We start from the raw sequence: 19,520 nt of genomic DNA, 5'->3' as shown, positions 1-19,520 counted from the left end.
ACAGAGGATGAGAGGGTTGGATGGCATCACTGACTCAATGGACATGAGTCTGAGCAAACTCAGCCCTGAAGGACAGGAAAGCCTGGTGTGCTGCAGTCCATGGGGTCACAGAGTCGGACACGACTAACTGACTGAACTGGCTGATATTTTCAGACTAGTAGTCTGACTTTTTAAATGTGGACACATTTCATTATATTAAAAAGTCACATTTATTAGTGTCACTACAGATTCTAGACAAGTCTTCAAGTATTAGAAAACACGTATCATATGTCAGATACAGGGTTTCCAAAATTTTAATTTTTATGACAGCTTGAATTTTATCATTAGCAATGAATAACGTTCATTGTTTTTCTTGACGTGCCAAATAAACATAGTGTGTCACTCTTCCTCCAAGTAAAAATGGCGTTCTATAAAAAAAGATGGTCAGTTCATCTCACTACTCAAAGTATGTAAATGCTTTTCCCCAAGACAGCCGTCATACTTGGCTATGCTGCTAAGTGGAAAAGACAAGTACACAAAAGTTGAGCCACAGTAAAAGCAATAACAGTGGTAAGTTCCTTACCACTTCATCAGGAACACGCTTAAGTGAAGTCGGTTTTTTCTTTCCTTGGGTGTGAGCTGGTGGCGAAACCCTGGCCTCCGGCAGCACTTGCTGCTGTTGTGTGAGTCACGCCAAGGCATCAACAGTTTTCCCCCCAGTGCTTCTGTACCATCAATATAAATGGAACATACACAGAAAAGGCCACATGGTGCCTTAGTATTAACACCATTATGAAAATAGTTTTGACCTCATGGATCCCTCAGTGGAGTCCACAGACCATACTTCAGAACCACTGTTTTAAACAATTGATGGGAAGCTTGAAGTGGATTAATGTACAGGGCAGACAGAAAAACCAACCAAACTGAAACAAAACAGTTACTAATTTCAGTAAAAATAAAAAGCTGTATAGGAAAGAATAGTAACCCTGAGTTAATTCTCATAGTGATGATGTAATTTCATTGGGAGGATGAGGGCCTGGGAATGCTTATGTGTGTTTGGTTGGGGGAAGGGAGCATGTGTGGCAAGAAGAGTTAATTCGCCCCTTCTATAGTGAAAAAGTTTGTGAATGATGCCTAAAACTGAAAAATCAAGAAGAAGTAATCGTCAGATTATATAGAACTGTGAAAGTGTGAAAAAGTTTGTGAATGATGCCTAAAACTGAAAAATCAAGAAGAAGTAATTGTCAGATTATATAGAACTGTGAAAGTAAATACCAAAATAATCTACTGGGAGATGACAGTGGTTACGCCTGGGGAGGGGCAGAGGACTACTGTTCTTCTTAACAAGCCTTTAAAGCCACTTCACTGTTTGAACTGTGGCCACTTTAATTTTTTTATTTTTATTTTGAAAAATTTCAAATATACATGAAAGTGCAGAAAATAACACAGTAAATCCACCATCCCTATCTCCTAGATTTAACAACTGTCAACATTTATTTTCTTTGCTAAAGCGTTTTAAAGCAAACCATAGACATCACGTCATTTCACACATACATATTTTCATATGTGGCTCTAAAAAATTTGGACATTTCCTTACATAACCACAATGCCATTGGCACACCTAACAGTTAATATTAGTGCCTCGGTGTCATTTAAAACCCAGTTCATTATTGCATTTCCCAGATTGTCTCCAATTGATTCATCCACAGGGGAATCAAAACAAGTTACATACATAACATTTGGGTTTTGTGACTTTGAATATCTGATAATAGGTTCCTTTTTAAAAGTCAAGAAGCAAACACTATCTGAAATACGAAGAAAGAAATGTGAAGACAGTAGGCCAGCAATCATTTTTCGGTGGAGGTGGGAACTTGCATGGGGAAAAAAAATGAATGGAAAAAGACCAGAAGGAAATAAAATAGAATGCCAGTAGTGGTTGTATTTCGGTAGCAAGGCTATGAGTAATTTTTTCTACTTTTTTGTATTTTCTAGTGTTTTTTGAAAACATGTATTACTTCCATATTTTTATAAATGTTTATTTTTGCAAAAGTTTAACTAAACAGAAAAATAAAAGCCTAAAAGTTAGAGGAAAACTAACTTGAGTCAACAGAAAAGAACTTTGAATCTGAACTAAGCCTGCCAGGGTCAGACCCAAGAAATAAAAAGCTGCCTGATCTAATGAGCTTCTAAAATATGAGGGTCATAAAAGAAGCACTCGGAAGAGGCAAACTCTGAAAGCTTGGTTGGTCTGTAGGTTTTCTGTCGGAGGCAGTGTCTGATGACCAAGCCTTCTGGCACGGGGGGCTGGAGAGCAGGTGCAAAGGAGGCACAGGGTCCAGGAAGGGATGCTGGGCCTCTGGCAAACCCAGTCAAAGAGGAAGTATGAGGCTTTGGATCTGGGACAGTCGTGGAGCGAGACTCACTAACCATACTCCTTATGCTGTAGTCAAACATCCTATCCAGAACAAGAGGCCACACGGTGGGTTGCCCTGGTCAGTTAGTCCTGGGGTGTAGTGACAATAAGTGCCTTCCTGCTCACAGTCAAGATACATGAGACTTCAGATCCCAGACTCATGTCCAGGAGCTAGTGCTTGTTCAAGACACTGGCAAAGGAGAGCCTGAGTTGGTGGGGTTGTTGTTCAGTTACTCAGTCATGTCCAGCTCTTTGCGACCCCATGAACTGCAGCACACCAGGCTTCCCTGTCCTTCACCATCTCCTAGAACTTGCCCAAACTCATGAGTTGGTAGGGAGGGGTGGGAAAAAAGATGGGGTGGTTCAGTGGGCAAGAGAGAACTTCCTAGGTGGTGCTAGTGGTAAAGAACCTGCTTGCCAGTGCAGGAGACATAAGAGACGTGGATTCAATCCCTGGGTTGGGAAGATCCCCTAGAGGAGGGCATGGCAACCCACTCCAGTATTCTTGCCTGGAGAATCCCATGGACCAAGGAGCCTGGAGGGCTATGGTCCATAGGGTCTCAAAGAGTCAGACACGACTGAAGTGGCTTAGTACAGGGGGTCAGAGAAGGCCGGTAAGGAGGAAAGTGACATGCACCAAGAACCCAGTAAGCCTGAGACTCGGTTAGTACACAGTGGTGGCTTCTCATAGTGCAAGGGCTTGGACTTCGAAGGAGCCAGGGCAGGGCCAGCAGCATCAGGCATGGCTGCCAGTCTCCCTTGGAGGTGAAGTGGAGAAAGGTTTTGTTTTGTTCCTTCATCTACTGGAATGCCTTACTTCGGAGAGCTATAGAGCTATAGCTAAAGTCTATTCCAACTGTTTTTAAACACCCAGTAGATTTTTTTAAGTATCTACTAGGTACTTGGTGTCATATATGTTAATACTTTCCTTAAGCCAGTGTTCAGGTTTTTAGAATGGAAAACTCTGAAAGATCTGGTTTTTGGTGTGTTTCTCACATATTGGCGGTAAGAGTGTTGTCCTCTGATCTAGATAGCCATGATGATATGTTTTCCTAAGGGAAACACACCCCACTGAACCTTGTGCTTTGGAAGTCCAGCTCTGGGCCCATGAAATCCGCTCTGACCATTCAGCGCAATGACTCATATCTGGTTACCTCCAGTACATCTGTCTCACTGGGCACCAAGCTCCTACAAAACAGAGACCACGTCCACAGGCCCTGGCTCATCCGAGGCATCTCAATTTGAAGTCACCTTTGGGAAAAGAACACCAATGTTACACTTTAAAGAAGGTCACAGACAATGAATCTAACTTGATATCTAAGTCCTAAAGCCTGGGAACCCTAAAGTCTCAGGTCAGAGGTCAGAATAATAAAGGAAGAGTTTCACGGTTAAGTAGCACTCCACAGCCTGTGTCTCCCACAGCATACCTGGCCTGTGCTGTCTGGCTCAGTCAGAATGCAAGCATGTCCTCCAGGGGGGCCCAGTTCAGCCCCAGTCCATGGCGCACCTCTTTCAGCTACTTCCGTAGCCCGCAGCCGCAGGGTCATTGTTGACTGTGGTCGTCCTCTGACCCCTCACCTCCAGGCCAGCAGTGAGTCACCTCAGCTTTGTCTCCAGCACCTCCAGATTCTGTCCTCTTCCTCACCACTGTCAGTGCTGACCGCTGCCTCCAAGCTGCCACCCCCCCAAATGGACTCCAGGGGCCTCCCAACTGTCCCCCGAGCTTCGGCTCCTGCTCCACTTCATCTTCTCCCTACACAGCGGTCCGAAGGAGTCTTCTAAATCAGAAATCAGGTCTCATCTCTCTGTAATGACCCTCTAGTCTCTCATTCGGAATAAAATCTAAGAAATCTTTAAAGTGGGATTATTTTTCCTATTCTTTTTTTTCCTCTGTCTTCTCTGCTAGAAATGCATGGATTCCAGAGAGTTCTTGGGACTTGAGTCTTTCCTCATTCCTAGACCATCTTTACTCATGTGGGAAGAGTGGCTTTTAGGGTGTGACCGAGCTCTCCGCTGTGTGGCAGCTGCCCAGCCCACCTTCCAGGACCTGACCTCAACAGGGGTCAGCCCTTCTCAGCCGCCACATTAGAACACCCTGCAGGTCGCTGGCCACTCCTTGTGGCTCTGGGGAAGTGTTTCCAGTCCCCACCTAACACCTCTTTCTGAACAACAGACATTGTAGGAAAACTGTGAGATGTGCCAGTTCAGGCTGCCTTTTTTCAGCTGGACCTTCAGTGCTGCTTAGAGGGATCCTTTTATTTGTTGCTTATGTATTTGTTTCAAGCCTTTATTCTTGGACATGCTGGCGGTCCAGTGGTTAAGACGGCACTCCCAGCTCAGGGGCACGGGTTCTATCACTGGTCGGGGAGGATCTCACATACTGTGTATGGTGGCAAAAAAAAAAAAAACCCAAACAAACCCAAAAAAACGAATAACTTTGCAGTCAATAATAAAGGTAAATAAGTGTGAAATGGTATTAAAAAAAAACTTTATTCTTGGTTCTGTCTTCCAACTTTGCTTCCACTCCTCTCTACTTCAAGACCAACCATTCCCCTAGGTGACTTTCAGTTTTCCTTCTGGGAAACCAGAGAGACCAGCCAGCTGGGTCTGCTGAAGTTCCTCCCTTCAGAGAGTCATCCTTCCCCTCTCGTGATGCAGAAAAAATACACTCCTGTTCCAACCAGAGGGGAAGCCCTCCGTCCTTCAGATCTGAAATGGCATCAGCATCCCTCTGAACCACTCAGATCCTCAGTCTCTAGCCCACCTCACCCCTGCTGCATCCCAGCAGTTCTCAGTGATAACAGCTCTACCTTTGCCAAGCGTCTCTCATCGGTCCTTCCTTTCCTGTTGCCACAGTCACTGTCCCTGCCCAAGTCCTCACCATCCTCCCTGGTTGACAGAGACTGTTCATGGCCTCTGCATTCCATTTCCCCAGTGGTCTTAGGTGACTTTTAGAAGCTGAATCTGGTCCCATTACACTACTACTTAATATCCTCTTACAGTGGGACAGTGGGTTATAACTATCCACAAAAGTCTATAATCTCCAGAGCATGACCAGCGAAGATCTCCACCAACCCCTCCTCGCATTGCAGGACCACCTTCATCCCCTCAACCTCTGCTGACCAGTTCATTTGGCCTCATACAGAATTGTTCCACTATTGAAACTTTGCATATGCTTTTTCCACTTCCTAGAGTGTCCTTCCCCTCATCCCTACTAACACGAATCCTGCTTATCCTATGAGACTCAGCTAAAATACCACTTCTTCCATAAAAGTGTTATTGTTTCTTCTTTCATTCATTTAGTAAATACTCACTGAAGATTTGCTGTGTTGAGACACTATACAAGGTGTTGAAGATATAGGAATTAAATATGCACCAAAATTGAAACAGTAGTTAATTCCCAATGGTGGATTCATAGGAGATTTTTTTTCTTTTCCTTTTCCCACATATATTTTTTAAAAAGTTTTCTGCAGTGAATTGATATTGTCATTGTAGTAAAAGTAAGATTTTGAGGGTTGTTTTTTTTTTAAGTGGGGGGGAGAGATATTGGAGTATGTTTGTAGGCCGCGTAGGGAGGCGAATCGGAGATGTTGCTGATGAGGAAAGAAGGGACAAAGCTTTGGAACCAAGTCATGAAGGAAGGGGCTTCCCTGGTGGCTTAGAGCTACAGTGCAGGAGACCCAGGTTTGATCCCTGGGTCGAGAAGATCCCCTGGAGAAGGAAATAGCAACTCACTCCAGTATTCTTGCCTGGAGAATTCTGTGGACAGAGGAGCCTGATGAAGGAAGTGGGAATTTCAGGACCTAAACTCGGAGGGGGAGATTAGCTCCCACTAAGAGGATGAGGCCCACAGACTTCCCCAGTGCAGAGAAGGTGCAGCGTGGGGTCCCTGCTGAAATCTGGAAAGGAGGCAGGTTGGCCTTTCTGAGACTGTGCTTAGATGGGAAGACCCCCGCCCTCCCTGTCAGAACCCATTTTCTCATCTTGCTGCCCCTACAACACCTGTCACTGTCATTTGTATACAGATCTATCATCCGACTGGACCTTAACATCATTCTTAATATTTTTTAATCTCTTCTCCTCATACACAGCACAGGGTCAAAAGCCCAAAAATGCTTAAAAATTACTTCATAAAGTAAATTGCTTATCCATTTTCTGGGGTTTCCCTGGTGGCTCAGTGGTAAAGGATTCACCTGCCAAGCAAGAGACATGACTTTGAACCCTGGGTCAGGAAGGTCCCCTGGAGGAGGAAATGGCAACCCAGTCCAGTATTCTTGTCTGGAAAATTCCATGGATAGAGAAGCCTGGCGGGCTACAGTCGATGGGGTCACAAAGAGTCGGACACTAGTTAGCGACTGAAACAACAACATACCCATTTATACAGTTCTTTTTAGCCTGCTTTATTAGAATGGTGTTTCCTTGGTAAGGCGTTTTTATCACAGCAGCCTTCTCAGCACCCTGAGCTATATCCTGGGGTTGAGGAGGGTCTGACACAGCTGCCCGAGTGTCTCCCCCCCGACTGCCTTCCCTCTCACCCTGCTGCTAACACACCAGCTGCCAGCCATGGAAATGCTATAGAACTTGAAAAATAAAACTATGATCCTCCCGGGTCATCTTGTGTCCTTAGCAAGCCCACAGAGCCAAGCACAAGCACAGGACTGTGTGACTGGGGGCTGCAGGTCATGGTAAAGAAACAGTGCTGGGTTTTATGTCTCCTCCTAGGACACTGCAGTGAAAATCTTGCCCAATCAACTCCCAGTGAGAGACCATAGCTCCCAAGGCTGATCCTGAAAATAATAGAAAAGTTCCCAGAATATTCATTTTTAGTCCTTAGCAGAGCAGGGCAAAGTCGCTTTATTTCAGACCTATAGAGATAGCCTGGGACCAGAGGAGCCTTTGGAAGAACTCTGTTGTGTCCCGGTTTGCTAACGAAGATACCAGGCAATTAGAGGCTGACCTAAGGTCACTTCAAGGTAACAGCAGACCTGAGCACAGGTTTTGCTGTGAATCCTTGAGTTTAAAGTAAAAATTCAAAACAAAATTTTTTTGAGAGATAACAAAACAAGACACGTATCATTTATAGGATTGTTGTCACTGTTGTTTAGTCACTAAGTCATGTCTGACTCTTTTGCAAACAACAAAAAAATATCTTTTAATCAACCTTCCCTGCATTTTGAGGTTACTAATCACGAAGTTGATTTAAATTTAAGGACTTGGGCTCTGAGGTTAATGAACAACGTGTTGTTGTGCTGCATGCCTTTGAAAGAAGGATGGACCTCGTTTTTGGAGAGATGACTTCATTTGGTCTTTTTGGAAGGCTGGGACTGAATTAACCTCACTGGCTTTAGAAATCTGTGATTCTGGTTTTCCTGGGTCTTTCTGAACCCAATCCTTAGACGCTTCCTCCATGGCTCTCCTGTGCTTTCCTCCCTTTCCTCCCTCTCCCCCACCTGCAGCTTCCTTCCCACAGCCCTCAGGCCTCCCAACCAGTCCACCACCTTCAAAGATTCCTCCTGCCCCGCTACGCACCTCGCAACTGTCTGCAGTAAAGGGAACACTTTTCAAAGACTTCCCTGGCTTCCCTGGTGTTTGCGATGATAAAGAATCTGCCTGCAGTACTGGAAACCTGGGTTCAATCCCTGGGTCGGGAAGATCCCCTAGAGAAGGGAATAGCAACCCACTCCAGCACTCTTGCCTGGAGAATCCCATGGACAGAGGAGCCCGGCTGGTTCCTTGGCACTGCAGAGTCAGGTGCGACTGGGTGGCTGACACTTTCCAAAGACTGCCCAGTCAGGGCCCCTCATCCTCTGCACGGGAGTGGAGTTCTCATCTCTTGACTATATCTTGCCTTCAGACTCTTGTGCCATTTCTAAGGTTTACAAGGCAGACAGTTGAGGGAGTTTCCTTATTTCTTTCATCTTTGGCTTTGAAGTTTAGACCTTCAGGTCAAGATGCTGGAGGGGAGTAAAATTTGTCATCCCAGGATATCTTTTGGGCTTCCCCTCATAGCTCACTTGATAAAGAATCTGCCTGCAATGCAGGAGACCCCTATTCAGTTCCTGGGTCGGGAAGATCCACTGGAGAAGGGAGGGAGAGGCTGCCCACTCCAGTATTCTTGGGCTTCCCTTGTGGCTTATCTGGTTAAGAATCTGCCTGCAATGCGGGAGACCTGGGTTCAATCCCTGGGTTGGGAAGATCTCCTGGAGATGGGAACCAGCTACCCACTCCAGTCCTGGCCTGGAGAATTCCATGGACTGTATAGTCCATGGGGTCGCAAAGAGTCGGACACGACTGAGCGACTTTCACTTTGACTTTCAGGAAATCTCTTTGGCATGCGGATTGTTTCAAGCTGAAAACAGTCAGGACCCAAAAGACTCAGGAAGAAAATCTGACTTTACCTTCACTGTCTAAAGAATGTATATAGAGGACCTGTTTCCAAAAAGGAGAGAGCTGTCATCACAGATAACTCTAGGATGGACTAGGTATGGTAGACAGTAAATTCCTGTGTGTGTCCCATTGTCTCTGCCCGGTCCATACATTGTAAACATTTGTTTACCAAGCATTTGCTTTTCCACTCACGTGAATTTCCTTCCTCCCCTTCTAAGTCCTGAATTGCTAGCCCCAACATCCTCTTTTGGCATCAGCTGAAGACGGTATTTAAAGCTTTCAGCCATTTTAGTGAGTTACTCAGCTTTCCTGATCTCTCCCATGTTTTGTTTAATTTTCTCCTGTTAATCTGTCTTATGACAATTTAATTCTTAGACCAGAAAAACCTGGAAGGGTAGAAAAAAATTTATTCCTCCCCAATAATAGGAGTAGGCCTGATTATAATCTGAGGGACAGTAGACTAGGCTGGTGGCAAGTGACCTCAAACTGTAGAAGAGAACACAATTGACTCCATAGAAATTAATCTTCCAGAAAATTATTGTACTTACACTGCCTTATAAACTACATCTAGCAAACACATGGCCTTCTGGTACACATGCTCCCTCCTTAGCTTCCAAAAACCCGGAAGCCTCTTGATGGGTATTGAGCCAAAAGACACCACCAATCCAAAGAGTGGGAGAAGGAAGGATTTATTACTTGCAGCAAGTAGGAATAACTTGGGGGATCTTTCCCAAAGCATGTCTCCCCAGACAGTAAAATCGGGGAAGTTTTAAGCTAGGATGCATGCAGACTCCTAAAGGGGCTTCAGCCAAGGAGGGTTCAGCATAGAATTGGGGCAAAAGTTGGCAGAGTCCACATGGTAGTTGACTGAAGTCACAGGCATCAGAAAAGGTCAGCATCATCCTTCATAGATTCCAGTTAATCTGATAGTTGAGCATTGTAAGGGTGGTTGAATTTTGCAAAACAGCTTCAGGCTAATCTTTACTATTGGAACAGAACTAGGAGTCTTTACAACTGATACCTTATCTCCAAACTGGTTAAGTTAGCTCCCTGGCCTGGTAATAGCTGTTTGTTTTTACCTTCTTTTGTTCCCTTAAAATCAACTACTGAGACCCATTCTTCTGCAAGAGCAAGCATTGTGGCCAGGCTCAGATCATCGAATGGCTTAGGCCTGAAGTGGTTTCTCTTATTTAAGAAAGTCATGCCTGGCTCACTACCTCCAGGGACCCCTACCCAATCTACTTACACTGCACCCCCCACACTGAGATATATTTCACTCTTTCTTGATGCTGGGATTGAATGGTTTGCCTTGGAAACGAACAGAAATCATTCTGTCGTTTTTAAGATTGCATCCAAGTACTGCATTTCGGACTCTTGTTGACCATGATGGCTACTCCATTTCTTCTAAGGGATTCCTGCCCACAGTAGTAGATATAATGGTCATCTGAGTTAAATTCACCCATTCCAGTCCATTTTAATTCACTCATTCCTAGAATGTCTATGTTCACTCTTGCCATCTCCTGTTTGACCACTTCCAATTTGCCTTGATTCATGGACCTAACATTCCAGGTTCCTATGCAATATTGCTCTTTACAGCATCGGGCCTTGCTTTTATCACCAGTCACGTCCACAGCTGGGTATTGGTTTTGCTTTTGCTCCATCCCTTTATTCCTTCTAGAGTTACTTCTCCACTGATCTCCAGTAGCATACTGGGCACCTACCGACCTGGGGAATTCCTCATTCAGTATCCTATCATTTTGCCCTTTGATACTGTTCATGGGGTTCTCAAGGCAAGTATACTGAAGTGGTTTGCCATTCCCTTCTCCAGTGGACCACATTCGGCTGTGGTCCATGTGATTAGATCAACTAGTTTCCTGTGATTATGATTTCAGTGTGTCTGCCCTCTGATGACCCCTCGCAATACCTACCATCTTATTTGGGTTTCTCTTACCTTAGTCATGGAAAATCTCTTCACAGTAGCTCCAGCAAAGCGCAGCCGCTGTACCTTACCTTGAATGATGGGTATCTCCTCAAGGCCTTCCCTCCTGACCTTGAACGTGGAGTAGCTCCTCTCGGCCCTCCTGCACCCGCGCAGCCACCGCCTGTTGGACGTGGGGCAGCTCCTCTCGGCCTCTGACCCTGGCCTCAGGCGTGGGGTAGCTCCTCTCCGCCGCGCCTCTTTGCCTGGTCGGTTGCGCCGGGGCCGGTGTCTCTTGCGTCTGCGCCGCCAGTAATCCAGGCCTATGCCCCAACCAGTAACGCTGAAGAAGCCGAAGTTGAACGGTTCTATGAAAACCTACAAGACCTTTTAGAACTAACACCCAAAAAAAGATGTCCTTTTCATTATAGGGGACTGGAATGCAAAAGTAGGAAGTCAAGAAACACCTGCAGTAACAGGCAAATTTGGCCTTGGAGCACGGAATGAAGCAGGGCAAAGGCTAATAGAGTTTTGTCAAGAGAACGCACTGGTCATAGCAAACACCCTCTTCCAACAACACAAGAGAAGACTACACATGGACATCACCAGATGGTCAACACCGAAATCAGATTGATTATATTCTTTGCAGCCAAAGATGGAGAAGCTGTATACAGTTAGCAAAAACAAGACCAGGAGCTGACTGTGGCTCAGATCATGAACTCCTTTTTGCCAAATTCAGACTGAAATTGAAGAAAGTAGGGAAAACCACTAGACCATTCAGGTATGACCTAAATCAAATCCCTTATGATTATACAGTGGAAGTGAGGAATAGATTTAAGGGACTAGATCTGATAGATAGAGTGCCTGATGAACTCTGGACGGAGGTTCGTGACATTGTACAGGAGACAGGAACCAAGACCATCCCCATGGAAAAGAAATGCAAAAAAGCAAAATGGTTGTCTGAGGAGGCCTTACAAATAGCTGTGAAAAGAAGAGAAGCGAAAAGCAAAGGAGAAAAGGAAAGATATAAACATCTGAATGCAGAGTTCCAAAGAATAGCAAGGAGAGATAAGAAAGCCTTCTTCAGTGATGAATGCAAAGAAATAGAGGAAAACAACAGAATAGGAAAAACAAGAGATCTCTTCAAGAAAATTAGAGATTCCAAGGAACATTTCATGCAAAGATGGGCTCGATAAAGGACAGAAATGGTATGGACCTAACAGAAGCAGAAGATAGTAAGAAGAGGTGGCAAGAATACACAGGAGAACTGTACAAAAAAGATCTTCATGACTAAGATAGTCACGATAACATGATCACTGACCTAGAGCCAGACATCTTGGAATGTGAAGTCAAGTGGGCCTTAGAAAGCATCACTACGAACAAAGCTAGTGGTGGTGATGAAATTCCAGTTGAGCTATTTCAAACCTTGAAAGATAATGCTGTGAAAGTGCTGCACTCAATATGCCAGCAAATTTGGAAAACTCAGCAGTGGCCACAGGACTGGAAAAGGTCAGTCTTCATTCCAATCCCAAAGAAAGGGAATGCCAAAGAATGCTCAAACTACCCCACAGTTGCACTCATCTCACACACTAGTAAAGTCATGCTCAAAATTCTCCAAGCCAGGCTTCAGCAATATGTGAACTGTGAACTCCCAGATGTTCAAGCAGGTTTTAGAAAAGGCAGAGGCACCAGAGATCAAATTGCCAACATCCGCTGGATCATGGAGAAAGCAAGAGAGTTCCAGAAGAGCATCTATTTCTGCTTCATTGACTATGCCAAAGCCTTTGACTGTGTGGATCACAATAAACTGTGGAACATTCTGAAAGAGATGGGAATCCCAGACCACCTGACCTGCCTCTTGAGAAACCTGTATGCAGGTCAGGAAGCAACAGTCAAAACTGTACATGGAACAACAGACTGGTTCCAAATAGGAAAAGGAGTGCTTCAAGGCTGTATATTGTCACCTTGCTTATTTAACTTCTATGCAGAGTACATCATGAGGAACGCTGGGCTGGAAGAAGCACAAGCTGGAATCAAGATTGCTGGGAGAAATATCAATAATCTCAGATATGCAGATGACACTACCCTTATGGCAGAAAGTGAAGAGGAACTCAAAAGCCTCTTGATGAAAGTGAAAGAGGAGAGTGAAAAGGTTGGCTTGAAGCTCAACATTCAGAAAACAAAGATCATGGCATCTGGTCCCATCACTTCATGGGAAATAGATGGAAAAACAGTGGACACAGTGTCAGACTTTATTTTTTGGGGTTCCAAAATCACTGCAGATGCTGATTGCAGCCATGAAATTGAAAGACGCTTACTCCTTGGAAGGAAAGTTATGACCAACCTTGATAATATATTAAAAAGCAGAGACATTACTTTGCCAACAAAGGTCCGTCTAGTCAAAGCTATGGTTTTTCCCATGGTCATGTATGGATGTGAGAGTTGGACTGTGAAGAAAGCTGATCGCCGAAGAATTGATGCTTTTGAACTGTGGTGTTGGAGAAGACTCTTGAGAGTCCCTTGTACCGCAAGAAGATCCAACCAGTCCATTCTAAGGGAGATCGATCCTGGGTGTTCATTGGAAGGACTGATGCTAAAGCTGAAACTGCAATACTTTGGCCACCTCATGCGACGAGTTGACTCACTGAAAAAGACTCTGATGCTGGGAAAGGTTGGGGGCAGGAGGAGAAGGGGACGACCGAGAATGAGATGGCTGGATGGCATCACCGACTCTGTGGACATGAGTTTGAGTGAACTCCGGGAGTTGGTGATGGACAGGGAGGCCTGGCGTGCTGTGATTCATGGGGTCGCGGAGAGTCGGACACGACTGAGTGACTGAACTGAACTGAACTGATGCTGGGAAAGGTTGGGGGCGGGAGGAGAAGGGGATGACAGAGAATGAGATGGCTGGATGGCGTCACTGTCCATCAAACTCATGGACATGAGTTTGAGTGAACTCCGGGAGTTGGTGATGGACAGGGAGGCCTGGTGTGCTGTGATTCATGGGGTCGCGGAGAGTCGGACACGACTGAGCGACTGAACTGAACTGAGGGGCGCAGAGCCAAAGGTCATTCTTCTGTAATTACTTCCTGGTGAGAATGGGCATTACTGTCTCCCTAGTTAGAGGAGTGAAACTATCTCTGCTAGAGATGGAGAAGTTTGGGGGTCCACAGAGTAGTGGCTGAATGTGCATAGCATTATTCTAGCAGGTGTAGGTGAGGCACAGCAGGAGAGGCAGTTAACAGCAACTTTGCAACTTCACTGGCAGAGTCTTGAGCCAAGAGCCCTCCTGACCCAAACCATTTTCTCTAAACTGGGAAGAGGATCCTTCAGAGGATATTTAATGTTTTTTCATACGCATCATGAGGTGAGTCACATTAGAAACTCATCAGGTATAAAAACCAGCATTCAGGATGTCTTATAAATTCCTCCTTGAACAGCTGTTAAAATATCAAGGGCCATGCAGTTCTAGAGGATGATTTTTTGTAGCATAGAAACTTCCAAGTTCAGCAGATTGACAACCTGATTACTATCGTTGTGAGTAAGTATCGTTCTTAGTGAGTGAATTTCACAAAGCCCTGTGTGTGAATGATGATGTCCTCTAGTTTTTTATTTTTTAATGCATTTTTTTTCCTTAATAGTAAAAGCAGATATACATTCAATAGGCCCCTAAACAGGCCACTTCGGTCACTATAAACTTTAAGGTAAATAATGTGTTAGCTGGAATGGCTTCCCAATACCGAACTCAAGTTCATGAAAATTTATTTTATCATTTTTCCTTTTGGTTGCAAATCTCTTGGTAGGTCAGATTTGTCCCTCAATGCCAGGGTGATTGCTGCCTGGCATCCATCATGTCCCTTGGTGCCACACCTCCTTTTTGTTTATAAATAGTGGCCTAGTTGTCCCTTTTGGGGGACAACTCATCAGATTCAGTGAACAAGCTCAGAGGTATGTTAATAGGGAAACATTTTATAAGCTATATGTTGTATCAGTTATATTGAATTGTCACACAGACATCATACAGGTGCTTTTAGCAGCAGACTTAAAGCAAGCAATGATATTTGTTGTTATATGTCACACAGTAGTTATACTCTGTGACAGTTTCACTGGATACTTTCCTTTAGTTTTGTTGTGCGTGCGCTAGTTAAGAGTACTTGATAACGCTGCTGGGAATCTAGAGTCTTCCATTTTTAGAGGAATCAGGTAGAGACAAAAGATTAATGTCTCAATCCTACCCTCAAAGGTATAATTTACTAAGTTGGTGTAGGTTATAATTAGCTTAAGGGGAAAGGTATCCTTATATCTGGAAAGCAGATTAAAAGCCAATGATATTTCTTTGGGAAAGATCCCCAGTGATCTCCTTACTTGCCGCAAGTAATCACTCCTTCCTTCTCCTGCTCTTTGGCTTGGTTGCATCTTCTGGCTCAACATACACCCAGAGGCAAAACCAGCTTTTGGGTAACAGGCCCAGCCGGGCCACAGCACGAGAGGACACAGCTAGGTCTAAACAGGAGTGTGTGGCTGACCGTGTCTCCATCTTGTCACTTACTCTTTGATCCTACCATGGTCTCCTCTGTTCTTGTTAAGAAGGGAACCTGTGTCTCACTCTGTCACCACTGGCCTGGCCAGGAGAAGGCCCGGCAGAGGGGACCCCTGCTTGCTCCTCACAAGCCACCCCCCATCACTGCCTCTGCCCTCTGCAGTCACCAGCACCTCCCCATCACAGACATATTGCCATTGGCCTCTCCTCACTGTCTTCGAGCACTGCCTCTTTCTGCCCAGTTTCTTTTTGGATACGTTTCTCTTGGTACCTTTGACTTCTTTCACCCCTGGGCCCTCCCTACCCCAGGGGGGTTGCCTCATGTTCACAGTAAGAAGAGGCAGAAATCCGTGAACCCCCTACCCCTGATCATCGCAGCAGCCTGGTTTTGTTCCAATCAGGAAAATGTTTCTTTCTTCCTATTACATTTTGTTTGTTTTTATTGAATTATAGTTGATTTACAATGTTGTGTTATTTTCTGGTGTATAGCCACAGTGGTTCAGCTATATATATATACATATATATATATATGTATTCTTTTTCATCATAGGTTATTACAAAATATTGAATATAGTTCCCTGTGCTATACAGTTCAGTTCAGTCTCTCGTGTCCAACTCTTTGTGACTCCATGAATCGAGGACCTTGTTATTTATCTGTTTTATATACAGTAATGGCAAGCCACTCCAGTACTCTTGCTTGGAGAATCCCAGGGAGGGACGGGGGAGCCTGGTGGGCTGCCATCTATGGGGTCGCAAAGAGTTGGACACGACTGAAGCGACTTAGCAGCAGCAGCAGTGTGTATCTGCTAATCCTGAACTCCCATCCCTCCCCTGCTTTCCCCTTTGGTAACCACAGATTTGTTTTCTGTGAGTCTGTTTTGTAAAGAATTTCGTTCTTCTGATATATTTTTTGAACCAAATAGTTTATATACAGAAGCCCAAAGCTGTAGTGGAAATGATTTTGTATCTAATTACTTAAAATTACAAATTAACCCCATTAGCAGTTTTTTGAACCAAATATTTCTTAATGACACACTGACTTTTTTAGAAGATTAAAATTTTAAATACATTTGAATGGAAATTAATAGTTTTCAAATGATATGGTTTCCTCATGACTTTTTATCTATTAAATAGAAAGTCAATATTTTATTTTCTTTACTTCACTGTCTGTCTCTTTTGTGACCTTCAGCAAGATATAATAAAAAATAACACTTGATTTTGAGTCTTAAGTCTTTAGCACAGATCTGATCCTGGCTGCCACTTAGGAGTTAGCGTGACTTTTTACAAATCCCCAACCTCTTCTCTTAATGTAAAATGGGCCAAATAACGTACTCCCAGGTGTGTTGGACTTCCTAGGTGGCAAAGAACCTGCCTGCCAATGCAAGAGATATAAGAAATGCAGGTTAGATGCCTGAGTCGGCAAGATCCCTTGGAGAAGGGCATGGCAACCCAGTCCAGTATTCTTGCCTGGACAATCCCAGGGACAGAGGACCTGGTGGAATACAGTTCATGGGGTCACAAAGAGTCAGCCGTGACTGCAGGGATTTAGCATGCACACATATCCAGGTGTGTTAGAGAGATTTGAGAGGGTCGGAGGTGTGAGAGCTCTGCCACCGAGCAGAGCCAGGTGGTCCGCCGTGTCAAGCCACTTCCTGTCCTACCTGGTACCAGAAAGTAGGTCTTGAGGTAGACAATATTTTCTCCTTTCTAAGTAGGTTTTTTTCCCCCAGCCGGATACCTTTAGTGGATATTGGCACACTGTTTAATCCAACATCCTAAATAGCAGTGTCCTAGAGTGTATGCAGGAAGCTTGCTGCCTGCAGAAAGAGAGTGACCCAAATCCTGTGATGAAATGAATGGCAGAGGAAGGCCATGATTCTTCTCTGAAGGGTTCTGTTTATGAAGCTCCTCGTGGCTTTTTTGCTTTTTCCATGAAAAACTCTTTGTCTTTTTGTCTTCTGCCACTGGCCCTGGTTACAAACGGGGCGTTGATGTGAATCCAGTTTCCAAATTGGAAATTAATGAGGTGTCCCATCCAGAGAGGCCTTCCTCCCATTCTGTAAGGCACGCTGGCCCCGGGAACCGACATCCCCGCCCAAGCCAGGTCTCTGCTTTCCTGTTGACCTTCACTGGGTGAGGGGGCTGTGGGCATCCTTGCCGCTTCACCACAATGTGGTTTCTTGGCCTGAGAGTTTTTTTAGTCTGTGTGTCAGGTGTGACTTCCAGAATCAATGGGTTGTTTTTAAGCTGCCTGGCTGTCTCTGGGCCAGGAAGTTCTTACTGGCTATTCAGAGCTCCTGCTTCAGCCCTTCGTATGTTCAGAAAGAAGGTGCAGATTTTCTGGAATGGAGGCATTAAGGGAGGGGAGGCCCAAGTAAGGTGACAGAGTTGTGGGAAGCTTCTCATCAGTGCTGAGTCCCAGGTTTGCTGGTGTTCATGTTGTCATTGACAGATAAGGAGACAAACCTAAGGGGCACTGGGGCCAGTGAGGAAGAAGAGGCAGCTCAGACTGAGCAGTGCCACCCTTGTGAGTGGCTAGCGAGTTTTGATCGGGAGTCGGGGACTTCAGGTTTTGCCAAGTTACAGTGAATATGTTTTAAGAACTCCTCGGGATTCAAAGTGGCCCTTGGTCAGGGCCCAGCACTACAGAAGAGGGTTCAAAGGGAGCCACTGAGCTGTTTAGACCCAGGATACATGGACGTCGGGGTGGCAGAGTATCTAGGAACCTCGTGGAGCTTACTGCAAAAGTTTGTCCATAAATACTTCAAGGGAGAGGGCCTGGAGCTGTCACCAGCTTTTTAAAGTAGTTCTTGACTCACCAGTTCACGTGAAAATGGATGCCCAGTCAGGGTGATCCGAGTCTCCCCACCCTGTGTGCAGTGGTGACCCCTGGTACATATGTAGGGCTTTCCTGTGTCTTCTTGGAAAAGGGGACAAAGACCCCAAGAGGCCAGATACCCTCTGACCTGGATGCCTGAGGGAGTGTGTGAAAAAAAAGCAGTGGAACCAAATGAAAAGGGACATTTCCCCAAGCTAAAGACAGACTGTCCAGCAAAATGTTGACACACGGAAGGAGGAGGATTGACTGACTGGGTTTGGAATGAGTCGTAGAAAAGGAAACAAGCTGAGTCTCCAGGGGAAATCTTTGCGACCACAAGAATGAAGAGGTCGTGGCCCCGTCATCCTAGAGGAGGTTGGAGCAGCTCCATGAGTGGGAAGTTTTCAGGAAACATGGCTGTGATGGAGGGACAAGCATGGGCTGACCTTGAAAGGGGCTCGTCTGGGGACCTGCACACACTGCTTCCCCCAGGACTGCTGGACAGTTGCTGTAATTGCTCCTACAATTTCTCCTGCGTTCAGTGCATGCATACACACACACACAGTCCCTCGGATTGCCTCTACAGTTTCTCCTGCGTTCAGCACACACACACACACATCTCCTGAGAGCCAAAGTCAGGACCCGCTTGCCACAGCAGAAGAGTCATCAGCATGTGCACACACACACATTCTCACTCACTCCCTGCACACACACACACACACACTCTCTCTCTCTCTCACTCACTCCCTGGGATTGCCCTCTACACACACACACACACACACACACTCTCTCTCTCTCTCACACACACACACACACTCTCTCTCTCTCTCTCTCTCTCTCTCACTCACTCCCTCCCTGGGATTGCCCTCTACAATTTCTCCTGCATTCAGCACAGACACACATCTCCTGAGAACCAAAGTCAGGACCCGCTTGCCACAGCAGAAGACTCATCAGTATAATATTTTGAGTTGCTTGTATTTTGAAAGTAGTTTTTGAAATAATTCAGAAAGTATATTTTGAGGGTTTCCTTTTTTTTTTTTAAAGAACATTAAAGTCTGATATTCCAGATCCAAGACTCTTCATAATAAGGCTCTTTGCACTAAACCAAAGAAAAATGTGAGTGGTTTCTACTGTTCACTTCCCCGTGCTTAATGGCTGCCATTTTAAAGAGTAGTGGTTCTTCCTTCAAGGGAAGGAGAGGGTGTCCGAGGGGTCTCTCTAGCTCTTCGGGTAGGAGCTGTGTGCCCTGGAATTCTCATGGTAGGGACAGCTGTGGGCTGGGCCCTCCCTGATCCCCACCAGGGAACACCTAGTAACCCTCAGACAGGTGTTTTCACGAAGCCTTGTCTCTGGAGTTGCGACCGGAATGGTTGAGCTGGTAAAGGCGGAAGGGGGCGGGGGGGTGCTCAGTCAAAAAAAAAAAAAGCCGGTGCTCATCCCTCCTCGTTTCCTCAGTCTCTGTAGA

At 45.3% G+C, this 19,520-nt stretch overlaps 1 protein-coding gene across 3 annotated transcripts in view; it reads left to right on the top strand.

Annotated features, from left to right (window-relative positions):
• The window catches only part of DIS3L2 (DIS3 like 3'-5' exoribonuclease 2), a 368,569-nt gene that overhangs the window by 259,277 nt on the left and 89,772 nt on the right, over positions 1-19,520 (top strand). The window lies entirely within an intron of this gene.

The sequence above is a fragment of the Moschus berezovskii genome, chromosome 2 (assembly GCF_049115385.1).
Source record: "Moschus berezovskii isolate FMDL1 chromosome 2, NW_MosBer_1.0, whole genome shotgun sequence".
Taxonomy (NCBI): domain Eukaryota; kingdom Metazoa; phylum Chordata; class Mammalia; order Artiodactyla; family Moschidae; genus Moschus; species Moschus berezovskii.
The sequence above is the reverse complement of the archived record's forward strand: the minus strand, read 5'-3'. Positions and strand labels throughout refer to the sequence as shown.